We start from the raw sequence: 26,757 nt of genomic DNA on the forward strand, positions 1-26,757 counted from the left end.
CAGAACAACTTTTCTTTGCAAGAGCAAGCCACGGGCGTTTAGGGGCAAAATCAACATCTTAAATTCTATCTGGAAACCAACAAGTGAGTAGAAACTAGGTCTAAGACACATTGTTTGGCTCTCAGCAACATTTAGGTACTTATTATTTAAAAAAACCAGCCAGGTACATGACTACAAATATAGTATTAGAGAACTTGGAAGATCTTCTCAGTCTGCGAAACAACCAGAGGACCCCAAATCCTACTGTAGCTCACAAATCATCAACACACCTATAACAGATCAGAAATAGCTTCTGTATCTCCTTATTCACAACATAAAAATTCCCTCTCTGACATCCTCTCCAAACCGTGCTCATCAGGCCCTTTTCCCAGGGCAGGAGAACAAATTGCTCTGGCAGTCCTCGCCTGGACATCAGTGCATTTGTTATTTGGGAGCTACTGGCCCGAATGTCTCTTCACAACTCCTTGTAGACCTCCCGCTCACTTCTGCGGCCGTGCACTACCACCAGGGAGGACTTAGCCACTGCTTTATGACAAGTACACAAAATGACCAGTTGGCAAACCTCCCAACTTCCCTATAGCTCTCTCCTAGGGCAAAGCCTCTGCTTTTCCTGTAGGAACCCCGAGGAGGACCAGACTAATGCCTGGCACCATCAGGTCACCTGTGTCTGTCCCAGTGTGTCTCACAAGCACAAGTTTACTGTGGGCCCCGAGTTCTGCCCGCGCTCTCAATATACAGCACACATTCACCTCTTGTTTTAACTAAGACATGTTGGGGAAAACCTGAGAGAAACAGTACGCAGAGAGGAAGAATAAAAAAAAAAAAAGAGAGATCATGGGTCTAGGGAATTTGGTCTCCATTTCCTTCTTTGTCTCCTTCCCAACCTCCACATTTTGAGATATTTCCTCTGTCTCCAGCCAGTTCTTCCTCTGCCTGCTTTTTTAAATGTCACAGTCTTTCCTGTATCCCCTGTGCCCACATTGTGAGGGTACCATGGGCACCTTTCCAGCAGGGATGCACAGAGCAATGGGGAGCAGAGCTAGCATTTTCAAAGGAAGCTCAGGAAATCTTTATGGAGAACTTGGTGAGAATTTGGCACTTGGCACCCTTTTGCTCTTTTGAAAGTCCCACCCTACAGGAACATCTAAACAAATGTATGCCCCAACGCTGATAAATCCCTTTGGAAAGGTATCAAAGAAAATCTTTCTGGGTTTGGAGACCTGTGAAGAAAGGGAAATATCCTGCCAACCTGACGCTGAGATCTATCTTGTTCCACCATGTGGTCCAAATCATCAAGAGTCCTCCACAGCTCCCCTTCCTCCTTGGGGCGTGGAGAGCAGCACTGCCTCGCTGAAGAAAGGGATTTGAGGGCCAAGAGGACAGCATAATTTGAGAAAAATTCAAATGAAAAATTACTTAACAATGGAAGTTGTTACTGTGTCTAAAAATATCTCAGTGAGTCAGATTACTGAAAACAGCAAAGCTACGGAGCAAACCCCACAGCCTCTTCTCAGCAGTCAGCTGGCTTCATTCACCAGCTTGGCATCTCTTTCCCCCTTATGTTTTTAATATCATGAGTACGGTTTTTTTAAGTTGACAGTAAGTTAATGTTTAATGGGTTGCCCTGTACAGTTCTGGGTGTTTACACATTCTCCAACAAGCCAAATTTGTAGAGCAAATTAAAAGTCTGTAAGATCAGGACAGGCGAATTACAAGTATTTTTTGCTCAGAAGGTATCGCCTCATTCAGCCCTGCACAGCCCCCAAAATAAACGGTTTCAATTATGTTTTCACCTTCCCCAGCGATATTAACACCTCTCACCACTGCTGGCCAGGGCCATCCCTCCTTAGTCCACATCTGTTACGGCTCTGTGCACAAGCACTTCCTGGGAATATGCAACCTTGCATGGCACCATGGTCCCAGGTTTTGCAGGGTAACCTATTAAACCCCCTGGCACAGGATCAGGTGTGCTAGAGAAGCATGGGAGAAGGGAAGCTGGGGATTATGGTGTTGTCAATGCTTTCTTATACTAATGAGATGGGTGGGTGTGACCCTCTCTTCCACTGACCAAAATATATAAATAATGAGAGTTTTCCATTCCCCAGTGGGCAAATCACTGCTGAGCAAGACATTCCCCACTCCACAGCAGAGGGGCTCTTGCTTGGCTTCCCCAGTTTCACACGTGGGTGACTTTGCTCCGTTGGTCTAAAGGTCCCAAGACCCCTCCCTCCTTCAGAACCAGCCCAGGTAGGACCCTGGGCTCTCCCCCTCTGCCCGCCCTGTGGGCAGCTGTGAGGGAAGCCACCAAATCTCTCAAAAACCCATGACACCCAGGGGAGAGCAGGGCAGCTCAGAGATGCCGCCTTCCCCAGGCACATGCTGTAAATTTGAATATTACCCACTCCACATGATGTTTTGGGTTCCTTGTGCACACTGCCAAGGTGTTCCAGGTGATGTGACCCAAGGCGGCCGATATCTCCATGAGGGGCTGGGCATAAGGTGTTGCTGAGCCCACCAGGAAGGGGCGAGCAAATCCCTTCATCCCACCTTGTGCAGGGCAGCCAGCAGTCATAGTAACTTGGCACAGCAGGACCTAAGGAAGCAAAATTGAATTTTTTTAGAAAAAGGCCACGTGTCTTGTGTTGTCAATGGTAAAATTCCCACTGGCGCTGGTGGGAACAGGATTGGGCCCAGGCTGCACCCCTGTTCTTTCCCAGGCTCACAAGGATTTAAAATTCTGGATTTCAAATGATAGTTTATTTCTAGCTGACCTGTTTGGCTTGAACTGTTACACGTTTTCAGCTTATTTTTATTCTACTGTGTTAGTACACAAACCTAAGCAGGAGCAAGGCGTTAACAACACTGTTCAGCCTCTGCTGGCTGAACAGGCTGAAGTCCCCCAAATCCATGGAGATCCCCCTGTCCAGCTCCTCTTGGATCATGATGCTGTGAATTCACCAAGTGGAGGGAAGGGGTGAAGGCAAGGGCTCATTGGCACGTCCCTCCCCAGCAATGCCTCCCTGTAGATCCAACACCCAACATCCCACCTGGGTGGTGGGGATGAACCACGGATAGTGTGTGAGAAACTCCTCACACACACGTTTGGATCAGTTGATGTCATTTGATGTCAATGGCAGCCTGTGACATTGCTCTGTGTTAATTTTTTTCCCCTCCCTGCTATTTGAAGAGTGAGATTTTATCTTCCTTTTCCCACCCCCCTCCTGTCACCCAGTGCCTGTTCCACTGAAACCTGCCTTTCGGGTCAGTGTGCTGGTAAGAGATTAATTTTACACTGCAAGAAACACCAAGCAGAGTATTTCAGCTTTGACATATGAGACATCTGTTACAATATTGCAGTTTTTCTAAATTAAATATTAGGAAAAATTAAACCCAATTGTGGTCTGTATTCCTATGGAAAATACTTCTGTTCCAAACAGTCCCTCCACACTAAATGACTTAAGTAACTGAAAACACAATAAATATGCAGCAAGTTAAAAATCCATATTATTCAGGTTTTAAGGCCTATAACTAAAAGTAGTTTAATGTTTCATGCCTAATAATAGATTACTCCTATCACATTTCTAACCTTTATTTCTAGCAGCTTTGAAGTCCAGCCATATAAAGGCTGTTTGTAGAACCACACGAAAGTTAAAGCAAATATTACTCAGAGTGATTCATATGAACAAGAATTTGCAACGAAGGCAGAGGGGTTTTTGTGTCTGTATCAAAGGAAATGAAATGTTTGCAATATTTTCAGTTGATAAATGCATTAAAACATTTTAGTTTTGTAGTATGAACATTGCTGACATAAACAGACTTTGACCTGAAACAGATTGCATTAAGCTTTGTGGGGGGGGTAGCATTAAAAGAAATAAAAATAAAATAAAATAAAAAATAGAAATTCCTAGATTTCAGAATCTGCCACAAGGTCACCGCAGTCCTTAATTAGCTGAATACATTAAGAGAAGGCTGGAACACAGATTCCATAAAGAGAGCAAATGTATATTTAATCCTCTGGTTTTTGCTTACAGATTACCCTTTCAGAGTGAGTAACCTTATTTTCTTTTTAAATATCTATTTACCTTTTTGAGCTTTGCATAGCAAAGCAGGGTTTCTTTTTTTTATTTCCTTCCCACTGTTGCAAAAGAAATTAATTTGTTGCTAGTTGCTATGCATTGGCAGGATTCCTGCATAAAGAATGTAAGCCATCTATCTTTGTATTCAAGATATAGTTAATCTGGCAGTTAAAATACTTTGGAAACATTTTGATGACTTATCTGGAAAAGTAGCTTTGCATTTTCAAAGAAAACTCAGAACTGTATTGCAAGGGGAAGATAAAAGATATATGAAGTGTTTGTTCCAAGCGATACTATTCATTTAAAGATCAGAATGTAACCCCACCCAAGCAATTATTGTGGAAAAACAAGACAAAAATCCTTATACAGCTTTCTGACACGGTCTTTATTTGGGAAACAAAATAACTATATTACAGTTATAGTCTAATGGATTGCAAGCTGTTTTATTAGAGTCAGCTGAATCCTGTTTAGCATAAAAAAGAACTCTGTTTGCTATCAAGAACACATTTACATTAATATGACTTTGACAAAGTAAAATAAAATCGCATTAAGATGATGTAAGTAGATAAGACAATGAAATCTCTGTGAGACAGTTTTGGCACACCAATTATAGTCAAGTCCCTACAGGAAAGAAACATATTTTTACACCAAGTATCCATGCGTTTTTAAGTCGTAGAGTGGCCAAAATTAATCCCATGCTTAAGATATTTCCAGTCAGGGAAAAGAGAAAGTTTATTATTATTATTTTTATTTTTCCCTTGAAAGGTAAAATTTCTGATAAACTACATTTTTATTTGCAATAATACAAACAAGTTTTGTTCTCCATACTAGCCTGTAATCATCCTGATTATTGCAAGGGACTTTCCAATATAGAGCAACTGAAAACAAGGTTTTAGATTACATGGTAATTTAGGAATGCATGAAAAGCCAAGCAGTCACCATAATAGAGCACTGCATAAAACTTCATGGCTTTTACAGCAAAACATAACATATGTTTTGTGATTCATTCAAATGATTTTTCAAGTTTTTTGATCAAAAAATACGTCGACCTCTCGTGTTGGTCCTATATTTAGGGAGCCTTACTCTCAAAAAACGACGACGACACCACCCCCCCACACTTTGATGTCTCTCCTTTTAGTTTGGTCATTAAAAGCTCAGCAGTGATGGATGGTGATAATGCTGTGGGTTTTATGAGTAATCAGGCCTTGGCAGCCACAATATTTCTTTTGTAGTGAAACTTTAATATTCCTTTGGCCGTGCATACACTTTTTCTGCTTTCGGAACCACATAGTGCAAGCTACTCACTAAGCATTAAAAAACAGTTATTGCCCAAAAGCTGGTGTTTTATTTAACACCTGACAGAGCAAAGCTTCCCCATCTTGGACACTCAGAGTTGGCATGTTACAACCCTTCTGTGATCAGAGGGCAGGTATATATTCACAGGAGGAGCCTCTGGCAGGGTAGAGGGATTTTTTGGCTACGCCCCAGACAGGGCACCTCACACAGCCCCACTCTCCTCTCCCCCTTTCACATATTTTTAGTGAACTTGCTGCAACAAACACCAGGTGTCTCCACTTAGCTGGGCTACAGCTTAAAAAAGGGGCCTGCTACCAAAATAATAAAAGAAAAGGGAAAAAAATTAGGGTTGTTCTTTCCATGGCTTTTAATGTGCCTGTTGCAATGCTGCATGCGAGGACGAGGACGTACAGACATGAGATATTCTCGTCCCAGGGTCATATTTTATGTTGTCACTCGAGACACCTCTGTCAGGCAAAGCAGGACCTTCCAGAGTTTGAAATAATCCAAATTCAATCACTTTAAAGCTGCTACAATATGCAAGTCCTGGCAGCCGTTTTAAATTAATGGAACATCAGATGTGCTCTGATCCTCTCAATTTCCTTGGGCAAGGGAAATTCTGCTGCGGTGGTAACGGGAGGGGAAATATAGGGCTATCAGTAAAATAAATGTCAGCTTTTGTCTGCTGATAGAAAAATGCATACAGCAAAAAAACCCCCACCATAGTATTTATTGCTCTGTAATTAAAATCTATTTCTATATGTGGTAAGGATTATCTTAGTGGTTTGGACAAGTGATCACTGTGCAGTCTGATCCACAGGAAAGGACGTTAAATTAAGCCAAAATACAAAATTGCTCTTTATTTGCCATTTTACAAATACAGCTCAATATTTTGCTTGTGTGTAGATATTTATTTATTGAGCCTGCTCATGTGTTTATCAATAAAAATACTAGAATGCCCACCTTGAAAGTCCAGTTCCAGGGCATTGATGGGCTTTTGGCAAGAACTCAGGACAGGGGGAGGGGAAGGGGGGGTGGGAAGGGAGGAAATCTAAAAAAACTCCAAAGCAAGATGACAGCCCATGGTTTGGAGTTTATTTAGAAAGTGTAAACATTCATCAGGTTTGTCAAAAGGTTTGCAGACCTGAAAACCTTTTGATCAAACCTGGGCTGTGTTTTGAGGATACTTGCCCTAGAATATGGTTTTCAAGATGCAATTCAGTAGCTTTGCTTTTGAAATACAAACAAGCCCAAAAATTCAAATCAAGGCTCTGAATCTTGCATAAAAGCACAAGCTTTTGTGGTGCATGGTTTTTGCTGATCTGTAGGGCTTATCACCCAGGGTTATGTACTGGCTACAAGGGCCCATGTTTCATAAAGTCTTTTTCCTGAAACAAAAATATAATACAAGCTGTCAGAGTTAAATTGAGGACAAGGTATTTCTCTAATTCTGATTTTTCAGTTATTTGCTTTATACGAGGAGAACTTGGCTTCTTCTGTGCTAACTGGGACTCACATTGCCAGACAGCATGCTTAAAATTATTTTTTAAAATGCTGGATTTTGAAGGCTCTTAAATCTTTTGAGGTAAATGAAAATAAAATCATAGTCTGGGACCTAACAGAGACTTTTAATCTTGATCTTAAAAACATGAATCATACTACAGCATAGAGTAAAGCTATTTTCTGTCCTCTACACTCACCTTCTCTACACATAGTAATATTTGATATTTATATGTGCCAATTAGAGCTCTCAGGTAGTCCCAGTACCTCCTGCCAAGCTCCGTACACAGTTACTGCCTCGCAGTCTATGGCTGAGATTTCTACAGGCTTGCTGCTTTTCTCATTTCAGTATGACATTTCAAGCAAGCCTGATTAAAACTAAGCAAAGCAGAAGCAAAATGTCTCAAATTCCAGGTGTGTAACATTATGGAAACAAAACCTAGGCGGATTAGTCTCGGAGCAGGAAAACTAGTGGCAAGGTAGGGGTGTTGCAATAAAATTACAGAAAAACTTGTCCCACAGCCACGCTGGAAAACCTGGCCATTGTTTATTACCAGATGTGGGGCAGAGCCTCAGTCCAGCCCCAACACATCCTTGATAGCCCAATCCACTGGCTGGCTGCTCCAGTGGGTCTCAGAAGTGCAGCCAGCACACAGATGCCAGGATGAAGGAAGACCAGTTGAAGTATGTGGGGTTTTATCACATTTTCATACTGTAAAATTCTGACTTAATGCTAAAAGGAGAGCATCCCCTCCCAAATCTGCCAGAAGAGATGTCCCTTCCCTATGCCTGCCTGGAGCAGGGGTTAGTGGCTGCCAGGATGCTCCCTCGGGATGGGCACTAAGCAGGGGCAACAGGCACCAAAACCCAGGGCCTCTTTCAGTGGTCCCCAAACAAAGGCAGGAGTGAACTCAACTGAGGATGCTCTGCCAAGATACTCTGCCAAGCCAACTGCCTGGCAGCTGCCAGGGTGCAGCAGCATGGCTGATGGCTCCTGGACATGGTGGGTCCTTCATCCTAGTGGTTTTCCCAATGGAGAGGTGTGGGAAGGGATATCCAGCCTGTCAGTGCCCTGTGGGTGAGCAGACATGTGCTCTGGTGGGAAGGGGTACTGAGGCCTTGAGGTATGCCATGGATGTTGTCAGATCAGGCTTCTATTCTCCAGGATCCTGCCCTGTTTTTTGTCTCAGAAAAGGCTGTGACCAGCAAGGAATTAATTCCAGTATTTGTTTACAAGTCCTACAGTCTCCTCCTGGTGAGTCTGAAGACAACATAGGATGCTTCTCACAGCTACACCCACCACCAAATCATGACAGCAGAAACAATTAAGATGGAAATTCATCCTACCTATACAAAACCAGGCACTGAATCCCCATGTGTCTGAATCCTTTTGTATTTGAAACTTTCCATTGCCTCCACTGGAGCTTTAAGGCAAAGAATTTGAAGATTTGTCCCTAAATAAAAAGTACCAAATTAATATAACAGCACGGTGAAGTTTCCATTTACTGCACACAACAGTCAAGCTATTCAGACTTATGGCTCCCACTGCAATTGTAATTCAGTTTCCTTGCTCATACATAATGCTTTTATCTACTCTGAATGGGGTTATCTCTAGTTCCTTAACAAGCCCATATAATTCAGCTGTCACAGTTTCCATAAGAACAATACCTTGGAATTTCCTGCCTTTAATTTGGACTAACTCCTGTCTATAAGCATTGCATTAACAATGTTTCCAACTTGTGTGGTGACTATGAAATCAATCATTATGTACATGTTACATATACATTTATAACACTCAAGTGCCATTTGCAGAGGTAACATCTCAAAGTAATGTAAGGATCTTCTCTGGATAAATCCAACAGCCCCAGTTGGGCTGCCTCCTCTGTCTCAGGCTTTGCAGCTGGGATGTTTGCTGTGAAGGAAATTCTCCCACCTAAGCAGGCGGAGAGGACAGATATGAACCTGCTTCAAGTCCTGCCCTACTTTTCTGCCATGAGGACTTCTCCTGTTGCCTGACCACAGGAAGATGGTGGTCCTCAGGACAGAGATGTCTCCTGGCACATGCAGCAGCATCCCACCTGCCGCAGAAGTGTTGGGAAAGCTCACCCAGACACTCCATTGCACCGACCTGTGCCCAGCCTGTCAAGAGAGGTTACTCTGTCTCTACTTGGTGAGGACATTTAGCACCTGAGCGCTGAGGCTTCCCAATCAGACATCCTATAGCACACTGACAAATGGCTGGTTCTATTTTTTTGCCTCCTGTACTCCAGGCCCATTCATTCAGTGCACTCCTTTTGATCAGACAGACCCAAACCTCGAAACATTGTCCCCTTTTTCCTGAGTGTGTCAGCTGGTCTGATAGGAGATGTTACCTTTCCCTAAACCACCTCTCTAGAGTTTCACCATTTGTTTTGTGGCATGGAAGAACAACTCCAGTTTGACTGTGCTCATACTTGGCAGTTCCCCTGAGCTTCAGGAGACCAACAGCTCTTCACAGAAGTGCAAATTTTATCTCTCCTTTGCCCTCAAACCACCCCTCCTACAGATCTGCGTGCCAAGCTGTCAAGGAAGGACATCTTGACACAGCAAAAGGCAAGAAAGATTCAGTACATAAAGACCTGATAAACATCACTTTCTAGGTTTTCTCCCTCAAAAGCACAGGTTCCCAGAGGTCAATATATGGCAGAGTGAAAAGTATATTCATAAGCTGAGCAGCCTAAGAGTGACATTTCTTACATCCCTTCTCCCCCTGGCTCCACATTTTCTTCCCATACCAAAAGTTTTCTAAAACTTTGCATATATTTTCAAACTAAGAATGTCCTAATTTGTGGAATAAAGAGAACTGGGGATGAAAAATGAGAATGACATAAAGCTGGGGTGGGTTACCTCCAGCACAGCTGTGGGGGGACCAAGCTGCACACAGTGGGAAAGCATGAAATGGCAGGAGCCCAGCTGAGGGGCTCAAGGCTACTTGAGCACACCCAGCACCACACACAGCCTGGAAGAATGTCAGCCTAGAACCCACTGTTGTTATGCTGCTTACAGGGAGCAGCTCTCACTCATTTCTCTATCTCCTGTTCACTTGTTCAATAATGAATAAGTAGCAAAATATGTGCTCTACCTTTGCAGCCCTGCCTATAACAAAGACCATTGGCTGGTCCAAATTACTTCACCTTAGTCATCTTGATTTTTACCAGCTGGGAATCTGGCCCAGGTTTCCTCTGGTTCATGAGGGAAATAAACCATATAGTATCACGGCTGAGTTGATGACGCAGGTGGACCACAATTTCCACAGAATGTGGCTGGAAAGAGGGTAAGGTTGTTTGCACTGACCAGATGGCACAAGTGCAGTTTACCAAGTGAGAAAAGATTATCCAGCCACAGAGAGGCTGCTGCTGGCTTGGCTGGGGCTCTGGCACCAACTCTCTGCACGAACCCAAGCTTTCTAAAGAGTCTGTGAGAAGATGAGAATGCTGGTCCAAGGCTGGGCAGGCGCTGCCAGTGACAGAGCAGATGCATATGTTCCCAAGAATACTGAGGGGCAGCCTGGCACTCTGGCTAGGGCTGGAAGCTGCATGGCACATGCACATGCAGCCACAGCTATCATTAGAGCTTTGCTGCTTTGGCACCTCTTCCTAATTTACTTAATTTCTATTTATACCATTCTGTTTCTGTTTTGAGCCTTTATGAGATGCTGACATGTCTTGTGCAGAGCCAAACTTTGGAAGGAGGCTTTGGAAAGAAGTCATTTTAAGTGGGGATAAAAAGTGTCAGAGCACTGGGAAGGGCCATTCCCGAGCAAAGGGTGGCCCCTGTAAGTGCAAAAAGGCAACTGGACCAGTCCTTAGGACTAGGTCAGTGCTGTCCTGCCTGGAGATGCAGATCCCCGAGGGTTTATGGAATATACTTGTAGAGTCTGTGAAGTTTTTTGGGAAAAAACTAACCTTGTTGACAGCAGCTTTCCACTCCTGAGTCTGAACCTCCATTAGAAAATGGAGGGAGAGGTCTTCAAATCAAGGGAGGCCAAAACCCGCAGCATAAGCATGTCCAAGCTCTGTCTCTGGAGTAGTCATTTATCGTGTCCAACTGATGAGTCCTTTTGAAATAAACCACCTAGTTATTGCAATCACACTGCAAACCATGGGCAGAGGGTGGGAGGCCTTCGCCTCCATGTGTGACCCAGGGACTCATTTGTCATGGCTTGGCTGAAGGACATATGGAGGGAGCTCCTGAGGAGCAGCTTCTAGACAAAAACTACACATGCCAAGCCCAAACAGGGCTGATCAACAGTTTTGGTGGTTAGAACTCCAAGAGCTCCAGTACAAGCAGCAGATAGGAAGAATATAGCTGTTGATGCTGACATGTTGCTGCCCTTATGGAATGATGATAAACAGCTGGAAATGCATGTGATGCAGTGGGATGGAGTGAACAATTTCAGGCTCACTGAAACATCACAAATGAAAGGGCAATCAACTGAGGATGCTGAATTCTTCCTTTGCAAATCATTTGTGGGTTGTTTCACTGCTTCATAATGCAATGGGCATCAGTCCCCTGGCTTTGGGAAGACACACATGGCAAGACTGAAGGCTTCCAGGCTGGTCAGGCACGCACAGGGTCCTCAAAGCCTCCCACTGCAGCAAAAACATTTAAGGTGGATGAACATATTCAGGCAGAAGAAGAGAAGAGAAACCCTGTTTGTTAGTGGATGACTGAGGAGAAGATGCAGAATGGGTCCACATTAAAAAAATCTTCCTTCTTGGAGGAGCTTCCTTTCTTCCCTTTTTTTCCCCCTGAATAATTACACAGTTAACGACTCCTCTGTGCAGAGCAGTCCCAGGCTTCAGAGCACACTACCTATACATTTCCAAGGACAGGTGGGCACTGACAGCTGTAGGACATCACTTGAAGCCATTCCTCAGGGGGACCAGCTACTGAAGCACTGAAAGCCCTGTCTAGAGCTACCTTGAAACGGGGGAGCTTATTTCTGTATTTCCATGGATCTGGTGTTGTACTCTGCCATCAGCTTTAATTGTTGCTGCTCTGAAGAAAGCCTTTGTTCAGTACCACTGCCTACTTCACAGTGACATCATCCAAGGCTGTGTAAAAAAAAAGCACAGCCTGGAGTAGTCAGCCACGTGATGATGTATAAATAGCACTGACAGAACAATATTATAAACTCTACTGGTACAGCTGAGATAAAGCTCGCAAGTTGCTGATTCATCTAAGATATCGGCTCGAGGGATGGCATGAGGTTCAGCTACAATAAACCTTCTCAGCTAAAAGCATATTACTTCACCATGAATCAGCTCCTCAGATCTTTCATTCTTTTCAGAAAAGAACCTGTCTCTTCCTGCTTCAGTCCTCCATTACTGAACATGTGAATTATAGAGCCTGGATTTTATTTCTGCTTCCTTTACGCTGAAATATGCCACAGTCAGAGAGTTCTCTAAGGTTTTATATACACATAGGAAAAGTAAAGCATTCCTAAAACTGCTTGCCAAGTGTTTGGTAACAGTAAGGTTTATGTTATTGTTCACAGCTCTGTTTCTACTTTGCCCGCCACTAGAAAAACAAACAAGGGACCATTATTTCAATCAACCTGGAAATACTGACCCATGCTTCCAACATATCTGAGTATGTAATGACTAATTCATTTTATGGCTTTCAATAAGATACATGCAAAGTCAAGTACATATCCACATACAATGTTGTTTTAAAATGGACAAAATGAAACCTCACACACCATGCCTAGAAATACAGGAATTAAAGGAAAAAAAGAAGCCAAGCCATGAGTGACTTGCTCCTTGGAACACACCAGCAGCAATTATTTGTGCTGTCTCCCACATGGTCCATGAAGTTTTCTCTCATTGGATTTAGCTTTTGAAGTATCGGGACTGTAACATCAGCCACGTTGACACTATGACCCCTCTTCACAGGAAGACCCTGGAGGAAAGTACATGGACTACAGAACCAAAAATGGTACCAGAGTTGCAAATTCAGGGCAGCTGCTTTTGGGAAGCCGAGCCTCATGCTGCAGCCCGAGCATGTGTCATGGTAAAAGCCAATCTGCCTGGGGTAGGATGCTAAATGCCCAAAGCCACAAACACACAGGCAGCTCCAGGAATCCCTCTCTTGTGGCAAATTCTCACCCACAATGTGGTCATCATATTTTAGACACAATTAAAAGAGGTTTTAAATGTTTAACTTTCAGTTTTCCACACTACATCCACGTGGCCAAAAGCAGCACAGATAACAAAAGGTAACTTGTGAACAGGAGGATAGTGAGGTTTTGCTTCCTTCATGTTAGGCAAGCTCCTCTGCCATTGGTACAACACTGCTCAGTGTCTTGACTCGGGCTAATGAGCAGAGCCAGGACGCTCCCAGCCTGCTCCCTCACCTCCTGCATGACTGTCTGTGCCTCCTAAAGCCTTTCTTTGCTTGTGCATCACCTTGTGATCATTACATAATGATGACAAAATCTCAGCAGGGCAGAAGACAACACTTCACCCTCTACTATAAATACCTTCACACTGGATCTCCATGGACTGCAGGTGACAGAAATAAGCTCTAATAAATGCAATTGCTTTGCAATTTAGCACCCGCGATTGCACATACTAGTAACCTACTAAATTTCTGTTTGACAGCAACCTAAATCCACACTGTGTTCCTCCACAGTATGATCCTACAGTGTGATCATCATCCACATGAGCACCAACTACATGGACATACCTGCCCCATTAGAGCAGCTTGCTTGGTACAAGCAGAGCTCTTCATCTGCTGACTGAGTCTCACTTTGCATCAAAGCTGCTCATTTAGGACACTGAAATGAGCCAGGCTTATACAATTATGGAACTTTATATTAATTTTTAAAACTTGCAGATGTTGCAATCTGTACACATGGGAATAGTGCCAAATGTTACGATGACAGAAAAGAGTTATATTGGCTGGGGTTTAAAAGTAAGGAAGAAGGAAAAAGAAAAATCTCACCCTACCACTATCTTCTGGTTAGCAGCTTTGCCTTTCTGATAGTGAATTAATTAGCTAATGTTTTTACGAGCACAAAACCAATAAAATGGTGTGAGGGAAAATGACAAAAAAAATCCCTTGTTTGCTCTTGAAGTGTTTTTACATTCACTAAATCCTCCTTACTCTGCCCAGAGAAGACCTTTGCTGCACTGAATTTCGGAGAGCAATGCCAGCAGCGATCAAACATATCTGCTGCTTATGTCAACCTCCTTCTCCACGGTGCGCAGCGCTGGGAAGGGCACCCTTTGGAATGCCACTGTGCCGCTGTGCAGTGTCTCAAAGAATGCACAGCTCTTGTGTTGTTTTGACTGAAGCTGCTGGTGATCAACAGGCCGAGGTGCTTTGCAGAGAGCACTGAAGTGACGCTCAGTGATCTGCATAAGCAACACATGTTTTATATTATCAACATCCCCTTTGTATTCCAATTGCATGTCAGTACTGGTAGAACTTACTTCTGCAAAGACCAGCTCCAGCTTTGAAGCTCAGGACAATAACAAAATAACTTGCTATTTGTTTATCTTAGTAATAAAATCTACCATCAACTACTTTTTGGTCATGGCCCTAACAAGAAGGCTGGCCAAAGGAAACCTCCTCAGTGAACAGGAGATGAAGGAAGTTGACTGTGGATTTTCTAAATCTAGTCCAAGAAGCTGATGCTTATGCCTCAAGTTTTCAGTTATTTTAGACCCCAGCTTTCCAAAAGACTGCTTGGAGGACAAAGAGAGAATGTAGCACTCACTTCTTCCCAGGATAAAGGTTTTGAGAGATGGAGCAGAGCCAAACACTACAATTACAGTTTTACTGAACCATCAGAAGCAGCCAAGGAGCAAGGGCACATGCACTGCCTCAGCATGGAAGGCTCTCCTAGTTGCTGTCTTCCCCAGGCATCCCTCCCTGCTTTCTCCTCTGACCCTGCCTCTACTCCTTCTGCCACATGGTCAGCCCTGTGGATTATCCCATGCCTTGGGGCTGGAAGAATGTGTGCCCTTGTACTGTACTGTGAAGCCATCTGGGGGACTGCAGTTGCATGTGCATAATCACCAGATAGTTTTGAATTGAGATTTTTTGGTATATATATATATATATATAAAACATAGCAATGTCACTGCAACTATAGGCATGGTACAGGGGAATAGATCAAGGGTACCTTTTGTACATAATCAATCCTTATGCATTAGTGCTACATTTCTGAGGTAGAAAAAGGCTGGCTTATAAAGCACACCTAAGCAGACAATTTCAACTTTTGGCATCTCTTCTCCAGTATCTCCACCACTGGTGAACATGTGAAGGGAATGTTGGCTCACCGCAGCCTGGCTTAAGGGATTTTATAACAGAGCATCCCAATAACACCATAAACTTACATCTAAGACTTCTAATATAGCAGCACAATTTATTCCCATTCCCGGTTTAATGGAACCTTCCTCATTGTTTTCACAGCATTCCAAGGGTTGGGGTTTTTTTCTGCTGCATGAAAGGGAAAAGCTCCCTAAGGGGTTCCTGAAATGCCTTGTGAAGTTGACGTGACTTATTCTATCATCAGGAGAATGATAGGGGACTGAATGTCTTTTTTTTTTTTATCTTCAAGTTTCTTAATATGGCATAAGGGAGTAAACTCTCAATTACACAAAGGCAAATACCAAGAAATCTGTCAAAATCAATAGAGTTATTCTGGACACCTGAGTAATTTGTCCCTTGGTATGATTCAGTCTCCAAAATCCACTCTGAATATCCATAATAACTGTTTGCTATTCATGTCCATTTTTAGCTCTGTTATAATTCTGATTTTCTTCCATGTTTCACAAATAGCTTAAGTCAGTTTCTTTCAGATGATGCTGTTTCCCCAACTTGGCTTCCCTATGAATAACCTCCATCATCACTATTCTACTTTTGCTTGAATGTTTCATTTTTTAACAATAAACATCTATCCCAGGTGCCTTATTTTCAGCTTCATTAAATGTTTTACTAGTTCATCTTGAGTCATGTCAATATTTACCTTGGACACAGATCCATATCCTTTAGTTTCTAATACCAAAATTCTCCAGACAAGCTTATTGTTCCTGGCTTGACTTCTACGAGTCACAGCTTAAAACTTTTTTTGATGTATTAAACAAGATGCAAATTCACTCAGCCATTCGCTTTGCCGCCTGCTGCCAGCTATGCCTATTCCAAACATCCCTGAACTGATTCACTCCAATTTCTGAGCACACACAGGCCCCAAACCTGCACTCAGTTACCCTGAGCTAGTTTCAAAGCCATTTAATAACAGCAATTAGCAGAAGAGAAAGCAGAAACCAGATATCAACCTCTTGGCTACAGTACCACAACAGACCATTTCTACTGACCTTCTGCATCCCAGAGAAAGGGTGTCAGGAAACAGAAGGGGTTGCCAGCTCCTGCACTGTTGTGTTGGCCCTCACTGTGCAAACATAGATGCTCTTCTGGGGGATGGGACTGCATTTCCTCACTCCAGCTCTCTCCCCTGCTCCTGATCAGCAAGGCTGACTTGTGCTGAGCCATGCAAGAGATACCTGAGGCATCTCAGTGTGCTCATCCCCAAGCACTCCTGAGCTGCTGCCCACAGAGCCATCCGCATCCAGGCTGCTCCTCACTGCTGTCAGCACACTTGCTTCAGAAAAGTTGTTCTAAACATGCACGAGACAACAGAAAACAAAAGTTTGAGAAGTGGAATTTCCTTGGTTAATTTCTGCATCTTTACACTGAGTTTACTTCAGGTCCTTTTTTCAAAGCAGTAGCACAAAAAAAGGTAGTTTGAGGTTTGATATATTTATATTGTATATTCATGTACTGCACTGGAATAAAACATTTTGAATTTTATATTGGATATAAAAAAGAAAAGGTGTCAAGCTGGGAAGGTGCTTTGAAAATAACAAAGGACTTTATGTGGGATTGTTTGAGGTCATTCTATCTGTTGTTCCTGACTGTATTTAAATTCCTCTTTCCAGTTTGAAATGCCTTTGTCACTCACTGAAAGCAGCAGTGTGGATGAGCAGGGCAGCTGGGAACACACCACAAGGGGATACATGGGGAAAAAAGCACTCGGATTTTTGGACATCTCCAAAGCAAATATTATACTTGTGCCATCAACCCACATTTGTCAAGAGGTGTCAACATGGCCTAGAGAAGCAGTGGGCCATGTTCTTGTGAGAGGGGAAACGATTTCATATCATGCCATCCTCCCTGAGCAAGATAATCCCAGGGGCAGGTCAAGGAGATGGCTTTAGATGTTACCCCAGGTGTGCAACAGTGTTCAGCAGAAATCCAGGATATTAAGCTGAGTTCAGAGTGCAACTATGTCAGTGATGGCCACACATCACTGTGTGGCTGATACATGGGGCTAGTTTTGAAATCACTTGTTTGGGTGCTTTGGCAATAGCAGCACAAGTGAATAATTGCTGCAGTGAGCCCATGTGCCATTGCCACCATCCCAGAAAGAGCCCATCCACACAGCGAAATGAAGCTCATATTTCTGTGCACCCCTGACCCCACTGCAGCTCACAGACTGCTCCCCTGTGCTTTGTCCAAAAGGGCTGTACTGCCAACAGGACAACTGAGGGTTTATTGGGTTTTGAAAGAATTTGCTCAACTCCAAAGCAGAGGTGGTTATTTTCCTCTTTTGGTCTAAACGAGAATCAGAGATAGAGATGTGAGCTTGAAATGGGGCTATTCAAATTCCTCTGTCTGCCCTATGTCCCCTGCACATAAACTCCAGTGGAGAAAAAAGCAGCTTGAGAGACCACTGTATCCCACAAACACACGGAGCCAGAAGATAAAAGGGAATGGCTGAATTTGCTAGATTAAATACAAGTTTCATGTAAATGATCACTTACAGACACCTAATAAATGATTCTCATTGTCAGAGATTTTGCTCTACCATTTTTGTTTTGCATATATATTTAGGAGCCTTTTCCCCTTAGAGGATAATGTTCAGGTTTTAAAATTTATATTAATCTGTCACTACATTAATCTGTCACTCTGTGAAAGGGCTTCTTTTTTTAATAAAGTGTCTTTTTTTCTTTTTAATGTGCTCCTGTATCAGAATGGAGTATTTAGGATAAGCTCTTTCAACTGCAGTACTGCACAGGATAGGATGACATGTAGGAAGGCAGCTTTTTATGGAGTATGATCTCTTTTGACCCAAACAACTAATCAGAGTTTTAGAGTTTTTGTATTTACCCTGGCTGGGGTCTGTCAAAGGGTCTTCACTGTAAATCTCTCTGCTCCTAAGCACAGTCTTCATTTCCAGAGGAAAGGAGGAATCCACCAGGGACAGAGGCTTTGCTGACAGACCCCCAGTGCTTGTTGGCAAGAGTGTTGGCCCAAAAGCTCTCAGAATGAGGTCTGAATTTGATCTGTTTTTTTTTCTGTTGGTTTGGGTTGGGTTTTTTCCTCTCCATTATGCCAAGGGTGCTACTCTAAAAAAGCTACAAATTGCTCCTTTCAGAGCAAAGGTTTTTGTCAGGCTCTGCTAGGCACCATCAGATCTCATCCCCCCACTGCTCTCCATCCCACCTTCCAGCTAGAGGGTACCTCAGGCAGTGGAGCTGCACCATTCCCACCCTCACCTCCCTGTCTGGTGGAGCTGAGAAAATCCATCCCCCTCCGAGGTCCAGCCAGTGTGCTGACTGAGGCACAGAGATCAGCTCCATCCTTCCATCTCTGCTTGGAATACGTACAGGGAGAGAACAATACAGGAAGGGACTACAAGGAACACAGACTGCTGAGGATCCGCATCCAAGCCTCACATTCCATGTCGTTGCTGTCCTGGACAGCCACCTGAGCCAGCTGCTCACCCAGGGTCTCACTCATGTCTGTACACCCAAGCCCCTGCGGCCCCAGAGGGGCCCCAGAGACAGCCCTGCTCTGTGCTGTCTCAATATTTCTTGTTCCAAGTTTTGTAGATTTGTGACCAAACTAACATCAGGTTACTGTGCCCTGATCAATCAGTGTGTTTGCTTCCTCTCGTTCACTCTTTGCCTGTATACCTTCAATTATTTTTTCTCGCAATTATTTTCTCTTCACATCAAAATCACTGGAAGCATTATGATAATTTTTTCCTGCTGCTCAATATAAGCATTTTATTTGCTAAAATCCACTTGACTTCTTGAACAGCACAATGGCTTTACAGGTAGTATTTCACACAGGGCCCGTGATTTCAGTGCTGACTACAAGACAGAGACATGCCATCCCACCTGTTTGACTTCTGCTTTCCCTGCAGTTCTGGGAATTTCTATTTCACTCATCTTCATTCCCACCAGCTGTCCTGCATTTGGCCACATGATTGCTTTCCTCCTGGAACAGAGGGGACAGTCATTCAGCCTGCAGGTCATACCTAGATTATCTTTAATCACTGTGCAGCTTTGCTGACCGCAATCTCATTTCTTCTTTCAGAATGAGGGAAAAACCCTCCACGAAAAGACAGGGAGTGCAAAGATGCTTCTGAATTAGTCACCGAAAAAAGGTTCAAGGCTCAATTCTTATTACCAGTCTCTCCAATGGAAACACAGGGTGACTCCAGTAAAATCAGTGGGACTGCAATGGTGTAGCCAAGATCCAGATCAAGATATAGGTTTGGGAATATGCTGCTCTGAGCATTTCATTTTATTAGACATCTCATCTCCTGCTTTATGAGTTATTTTGAAGGTTTACTGTATCCAAGTAGGAGCAGGAGTTCAGATTATGAACTTTGATCGCTCATGGTTTATTCAGTATTTTTAATAAAGTTTGAAAAGGTTCCCTTCCATCAAAGAATGTCCCCTTTGATTAATCAATTGAATTTGATTTTTCCTTCACAGAGAATACAAAGCAGTGTACTCCTTTGCCAGTTGTTTACAGGCAGCTTTACAGCACACAACAGAACAATTATTTTCTAAGTATAAGAGCTGTGATCAGAAATGTTAATAAACTACTCAATAATGCAGCATCTTTTCTTTCCTTAAAAAAAAAAAAGCCAAACAATAAGGACATATCAAGCTATTTTTAATATAATCTGCATACTTTCCAAATAACATATTCAGGAAACAGAGTCATCTTAAATGGACTTCTTCACATTTACAGCTGTAACAGCTGCAGTAGCAGCTCTGTTGGACTTGATTTTATTCAGTGTGCAGGATCAACATAAAATCTAGGCTGAAAATTAAAGGGAGTAAATGTCCCCCTGACAGTCAAGAGAACGGTTTTGGTCCAAGAGTATTTCTGGCCACAACTCACTTTCAAAAGCAGCTTTGTCATCTGTGCCTGGCCTAGTCCCACTAAGTACTATTATGATTTGTTACATTTTCTGTGGAAACGGGAGGCCATTTATTAGCCCCAAGGTATTGTATTGAGCTTCAATTATGTAATAGGCATTATCCTGCTGAATATCTGAAGCTTTGTAAGAAAGTTTTAGTTCTGGAAAGAAACGTACAAGGTTCTTAAATGATTTTGAGGAAGATCAAACTCCCCCTTTTTTTTTGCTAGTTGAAAGAGGAAAGGTCCCTTCTTGATATAAATCATGAAAAATTTGAATAGACTTTCTTCTAAAGAAAAACTCCTTTTTCTTTGAAAGACATTGATAGCTTGGGATTCAAGCAGAAAAGAATAAAAGAAGAAATAATAATTTCTTCCTAGAAGAGAACATGATAGGTATGCTGCCAAATTAGCAAGATTTTAATTTAATTATAAGCGAGGAGTACACGTGTGATTTTCTTGCTTATGAGTGAGGAACAGGGGTCCCTCCCATACATGGAAGAGGAGGGGGCAGGTACTCAGCTGGGTTAAGCCCTCCTAAGGCTCCCTTGGTGCTGTGTTCACAGCCCATGCATAGCCTGTCGAGCTGCCCTTCATGTTTTAACAATGCAAACTACTGATACCTAATCAAATCTCAATAATTCTGGCTCACCTGAGCCATCTGCACCTCTCAGACTTGTCAAGATTAACTACCATAAAATAACTAGTTAACTAGTTACCTGACATCCACAAAATACCTGTTACCTGACTGCCATAAAGTAACTAATAACCAGTCAGTGGGCATCACCCTCCTTATATTGTCCCTTAGAGTTTGTTTAAAAGAACGCATAGATTTTAAAAAGCACTGACGTCTAAATAAAAATTGATCAGCTCCAAGAAATTTCACCCTTCACAAGCCATTTTACATGATTGAAGGCTTCAGCTTCCAGTTCTCAGAGGCTTCTCCAGCTCTCAATCACATATGAATTTTCCCCTGCTCTCTGTCAACAGCCAGACACTGCAGTTCCTGTAACTACCAGGTAAAAGTTAGTCCAGCTGTTGCATCTGACTTTTAATATTTTTAAACTAATAGCAAATACCCCCAATGCACACAATGCAAGTACAACACACACATGCAACAGCTGCTCTGCCTCATAGTAGTAAATGCAGTTACTCCTAGGTATTCTAAGGAAATGGAAAAGCCACGTTCCCAAGGCTGACAGATTTCTGAAATGATCTTTAACGTATGCTCGGTTTAACTGGTATTTTAGTAAAATGACTCTAGCTTTATGACAGCTGAATAGAAAGCAGAAAGTAAATCAACAAGCTTTTTGCAGATAGAATTCAGTATCTCAAAAATTCACAACCAAAGGAAATGTGCTGCTGAGGCTGCAGACCTATTACAAACCCAACCAATTCAAACACCACTGCTATGACTCAGTGTGACTACAGCCACAGCATAGGAAGCATAGGTGTGCTTGCATAGGTGTGTTTTGCCCTCTGTGAGGGCAAGGAAGAAGAAAGAAGGGGACAGCAATAGGTTTTAACCACAACCATACCACCCCCTGGTTATTTTTGCAGTGTAAATGAGTTATGTATGGATGAGATGCATTTGCATTTCATTCACCAATTCCATGCAGAGAAGCAGTTAAGTGCCCTTATTTTTCACAGTAAGAGAAAAGAAGCTGGATTCACAGTTTATCTTAAAAAAATGTGAACTGAAGCAAAATGCATGTGCAAGTAGCATGTTTCTTGCATCAAGCCAGAACCAGATTTTGTTTGCCACTATGTAAATGATGAGGAAGTCTGGTAGGGTCAGCAGAGCAGCAGCAGAGTCACATGAGTCACAGCATGCTGCTCTTTGGAAAGATTGCTCCATGGCTAAATATACCATTACAGTCGCTTCAAGAAAAGTTCTGCGTCAAGTTCTAATAAATGCTGGCAGTGACGCTGAGCTCTGAGCAACCATAAAGCCAAAAGGATGAACAGGAATTAACAAGTGACCTTAAAAACATATTGAAGAGAATGGGAATTTTGTCTGTGCAAGAACTGAAGAATGAGAACTTTGGTAGTGAAAATCATGACCTAATTTTTCTGCCACCCAAATTTAGCCACCTTTCAGATGGGTCTGGGGAACAAAAAAAGTAGAAAAGGAAACAGAATTTTCATCAGAATTGAAGCACTGGAAATACTACCAATCTCAACAAAGTCTGTACAAATTAGCACTCAACTACGTTAGTGCACAGAGTTAGTTTCACTATAATTTTTACCAGGCTTGTCTCAGTAAATAATGACTTGCTTCTCCCAGGGGGATGCATTAAGGAATCTACAGTTATCAGTGAACAGGGACAGCCACACCAACACAAGCCAATCCAACATCCCATCTCTATGATCAAGCAAAACAGTAACTCCAATAAATACCCCTTATATCTCCATCTGATACACACAGTGCTGAATCTGGAAGAGTGAGAGCTCAATAAACCATAAAAGAGATGCCCTTTGATCTTTTCTTTTTTTCAGTGGGGTCATAATTTAGTGCTACCACAACAGTAGTTTCAAGTAACTAAAACTGCTTATCAAATGTAGGTTTGCATTCTCTATCAACAAAGTCCTGAATTAGAAGAGATTTCATAATTCCTTATGAATTGCTCTCCTACCTAGTCTTTCCACTGGAAGTCTGATTAAATGAGTATTATTTCTTCTTAAGTGGTTTTACAGGTCGTTTATCTTAGATTTATGAGTATCAACCTACTTTAGAAGGTATTAGATAGCTTTAACATTTGACACGTATTCTCTAAATCATTTACAGTGCTCTCCATTTGCACTAGACGATCGGTAATCTTCTCAATATTAGGTTCTATTGACAATGCACCATATAGAGTCCTTATTATATGGTAATGATTTAAGATAGGTGCAGGACTGGGAACTAATAAATCCAAAAGCTCATTTTTGATTGTTGACACAGAGCTGAGGAATAATGTGCATCCACCTAAATCACTCTGTTTCTCAATAACATCACACACATACGTGTTTAACCCATTTGGAACATAACGCAGGGATGTGCAAACAGATCCTAATTCTTGCCTTGAGCCTGATGGACTTGTGTTTAAAGCTCTGTATGTACTCAGAGAAAACCACCAGTGGATGTGAGTCCCCTGCAGAGTGGAAGCACCTGCATCCACCTTTCAGCGTGTGGTGGGAGGAGCAGGGGGCTCAGCCTGGGTCTCCTGGCTCCTGAGCACATACCCAGCTCCCCCAGCTCATCATACGCTCCTCCTGCTACTCCAGCTCAGGCACACCTCTGTCATATCTGAGTTATGCCAAGGTAAACATGCCTGCTGAGATCAAGAAGCATTTTGTCTGAGTAGGGAGTTAGCAAAACCGAGATTAAGGGCCTAAAAACCATCCCCGTAATTTATATTTGGGAGACAATATTGAAAGATGACATATATAACAAAGACATATCTTCATGTAGCCCTACACAGTAATAATTTCACAGAAATATTGGCATTCATAGTAACTGAATTCACATGAATAATTGATTTGACTACTTCAATAGAAGATCAGCCCCTATATCTATATTACTCAGAAAATTAGAGCAGAAAATAAAAAAATTAAAGTGAGAGTCTTTGGTAGCGAATGAACATCTCTCCACTGAGTTCTACAGAATTAAAGTTTCATCTGCAAGCCTGTAATCCAAAGGTATGTCTTTGAAATGCAGTCAAGAGATCTGTATCAGTCCTGCTTTTATAGTATGTCACTGCAAATGGTTTCTAGGGCATTGGAGCTGCATGATCCAGCCATTTGTTAAGTTGAAATGTGACATTTCAAAAAAAGGCTGGAATGATCTCAGAGCAAAACCAACACAAAAATCTGAATCCCTCTTTTATCTAAACAGCCGCCTGGTAAGGAAACTCTAGTGAAAAGTTGGTGTTAGTGGCAAAACTGCCTGGTGACAATTACACACAACTGTAATTGTGAACAGCAGGGAAGTACAGGAAAGAGGTGGCTTTCTCTCATCTTGCTCATTCAGGAAAACAATCCAAAATCCTACCTCAGGCTAGGGGCTTGGCACGCCCAGTCAGCTGTTTACAAATGAAGTCAGTAATAGAGGAACTGGTCCTACTAAACACTGAGCACCCCAAACTCCCATCAATATAAAACATGTCATTCAAAGCAATGCAGTGAGCATCGCTGTTACTTTGTCTGTCTTTGGCAAGACCAGGGACAGATTTACTGGGAGAAACGAGGAGAAAAATATACCAAACCAAAACCATTATCCTCCCCAGTGCCATATACACACTTCTGCCCTCAACACAAGGGACTGCCTGTAACACCCCACCTACTACTGCACTCTCAGGAAATTACTAACGTGCTGCCAAACAGCAGAAACATCACAAGTTCCATTTTCCTCATTAGTGGAGCCAACCACATTCTGCAATGTGCCTATCTACATATTTTTAAACTTGTTTCATTCACTCAGTTCCTAAATCAGCAAAATTTAGCAATCTTCAGCATGTCTCTGCAATGAGTGAAATTTCTTTTAATATTGGGAAGAAGGGAGGAGGTCAAGAAGGCTTGGGAAAATTTGTTAGCATGATCTGTAATATGAATTTGGCAGAAAAGAAATTGAGAACATTTCTTTGGAAAACAATCAAAGGGCAAAGTTTTCCTCTTGGAGTTGCGTGGTAATTCATGACTTACATGCTCCAAAGAAATTTGCTCTGATGATTAGAATAGTAAACTATTCGCTGTCTGCTTGACAGACCAAAGATGGTCATTTTTCCTCCCTTTGTCAGTATCTTTCTGTTCAGGCAGGGCCATGTGTGTGTCCCTTGACACACAGATAAAGATTGAAGGATGCATCTCTGCTACGGAGGATTAATCCACGTTAGATACGGCATGAAATGAAACGACAAACAGTAACAATGCAGGTGGCAAAAATTGCGGCTCAGTCTTGCAGAGACTGACACGTGCTCTCTCTTACCTGGATCTCAGCTGCTCTTGCTGTATGTGAAAACTCAGTGTCTTCGTGGTTACCCACTCACTCCATCTCAACACACACAAGCGACCAGCAAAGCTGAGGATCTTGAAAGCCTCTGAGATGAGGAAACTTGAGCCTCCGGTATCCACTGCAGCTGGGGTTAATCAATGACACAAAATTACAGTGTGGAACTTCTTGCCATTGAATAGTGGGGTGGGCAGGAGCACAACTGAGGTCAAGAAAGGACTAGAAAAACTCACAGAGATCATGTCCTTTGATTTCAACTCACCACAGAGTCTGGGTGCATACTTTGGCTCCACAAGTTTCTAAAGCACCAATCCATGGAAGGGTGTGTCTTCATCCAGTGGAACAGGATGCCCTGCTCCTATACTCTTCCCTAAGCTTCTCCCATAGCCAGTGCCAAAAGAAGGACCCTTGGATCCTGCTCTGTCGCAATATGACATTTCTTATGCTACAATCAATGCAATCATAAAACTAGACAGGAAAATTGTCTTGATCGGAGTTTTAAAGACGTGATATTAAAATGTCAAGAAAATGTTGCATGAGACCTCTTCTGAAAGGGCTAAAAAGAGATAAAGTAAAACTTGAAATATTCACGTAGACCAACCTCAGTGAAGAGAGGCAAAATCCTGAGGCCATCTTTGCAGCTACTGAAGGAACAGACTCACCTAAAAGGTGCTTCAACCAACCTGCAGAGACTCCTGCCATGAATATCTACACCCACATCAGCATCCCAAACTGATACAGCTCCACCAGCCTTCTTCCAGAAACAGAAGTACCATATTTAGGTGAATAACTTTTTTGGACCATTCTTCCTCACAGCCTCCTGCTGTCAGGCCACAGGTCTCTCCTCTTGTTCCTCCTACCCCACCTGGCTGGGGTGCTTGTAGCAACTCACCTTTTCCTTTTTCATTCTTTGAATCAACTGTGGAAACACTCAAAAATATATTCAAAATACACACAACTCCCAGCAGGCCCAGGCAACCCTGTGAGTGCAGAATTCTGCAAGAACAAACCTCCCATTAAATGCACCCTCTTTTGAGTCAGCGACAGCACAGGCTTTAAAGCAGCACCACTATGCTGTAAAGCAGTCCACTATGCAAAATGTCAGGTTGTTTCTACCCTGGAAATATACTACATTCCGTTCTTTCTGCAGCATTACTAATTCTATGTCCTGTTTAATGCTCTGCATCTGAATGGGACTCTCAATTACATGAGTCACTGCAACTATCCTTTGATTTTTTTTTTTTTTTTGGTAAATGTGATCTGAATCCTCAACTGCTGGAGCCCAGAGCTTGCTCTGCACACTCAAAGGGTACAACAAAATGGGCTGAAATGCTACATTCAGTTTTGAGTTGCTCGTGCTTGGTCACTGCTGTCACCTCCTTGTGAGGGGTGGTGGAGGAGCGGAGGTGCTCCAGAGGTTGTTCAGGTAAGTACAACAGGTACACCTGGAGGGATGCATTTGGGTGATGCTGAATTCAGCCAAATCGTTGCTGAGGAGCCTGATTTAAACAGGTCAATGCTGACTTTGCCCATGTTTTGTGGTCAGGTTGGCAGTGGAGGTTATTGAAGAAAATGTCTTTTTCTCACTTGAGAAAAGCTGAATTTGAAGCCTATGCACAGTGG

General features: G+C 42.6%; 1 long non-coding RNA gene across 1 annotated transcript; it reads right to left on the bottom strand.

Annotated features, from left to right (window-relative positions):
- Window positions 1-1,598: 1,598 nt before the first annotated feature.
- On the bottom strand, window positions 1,599-25,509 carry LOC113950153. The gene is made up of 4 exons (XR_003528678.1): window positions 25,111-25,509; window positions 19,109-19,208; window positions 8,220-8,326; window positions 1,599-2,593 (listed from the first exon to the last, which is right to left on the bottom strand). It is a non-coding gene; the product is annotated as an uncharacterized LOC113950153 (long non-coding RNA).
- Window positions 25,510-26,757: the final 1,248 nt, after the last annotated feature.

This window comes from Corapipo altera, unplaced genomic scaffold (assembly GCF_003945725.1).
Source record: "Corapipo altera isolate COAL_440 unplaced genomic scaffold, ASM394572v1 53, whole genome shotgun sequence".
Taxonomy (NCBI): domain Eukaryota; kingdom Metazoa; phylum Chordata; class Aves; order Passeriformes; family Pipridae; genus Corapipo; species Corapipo altera.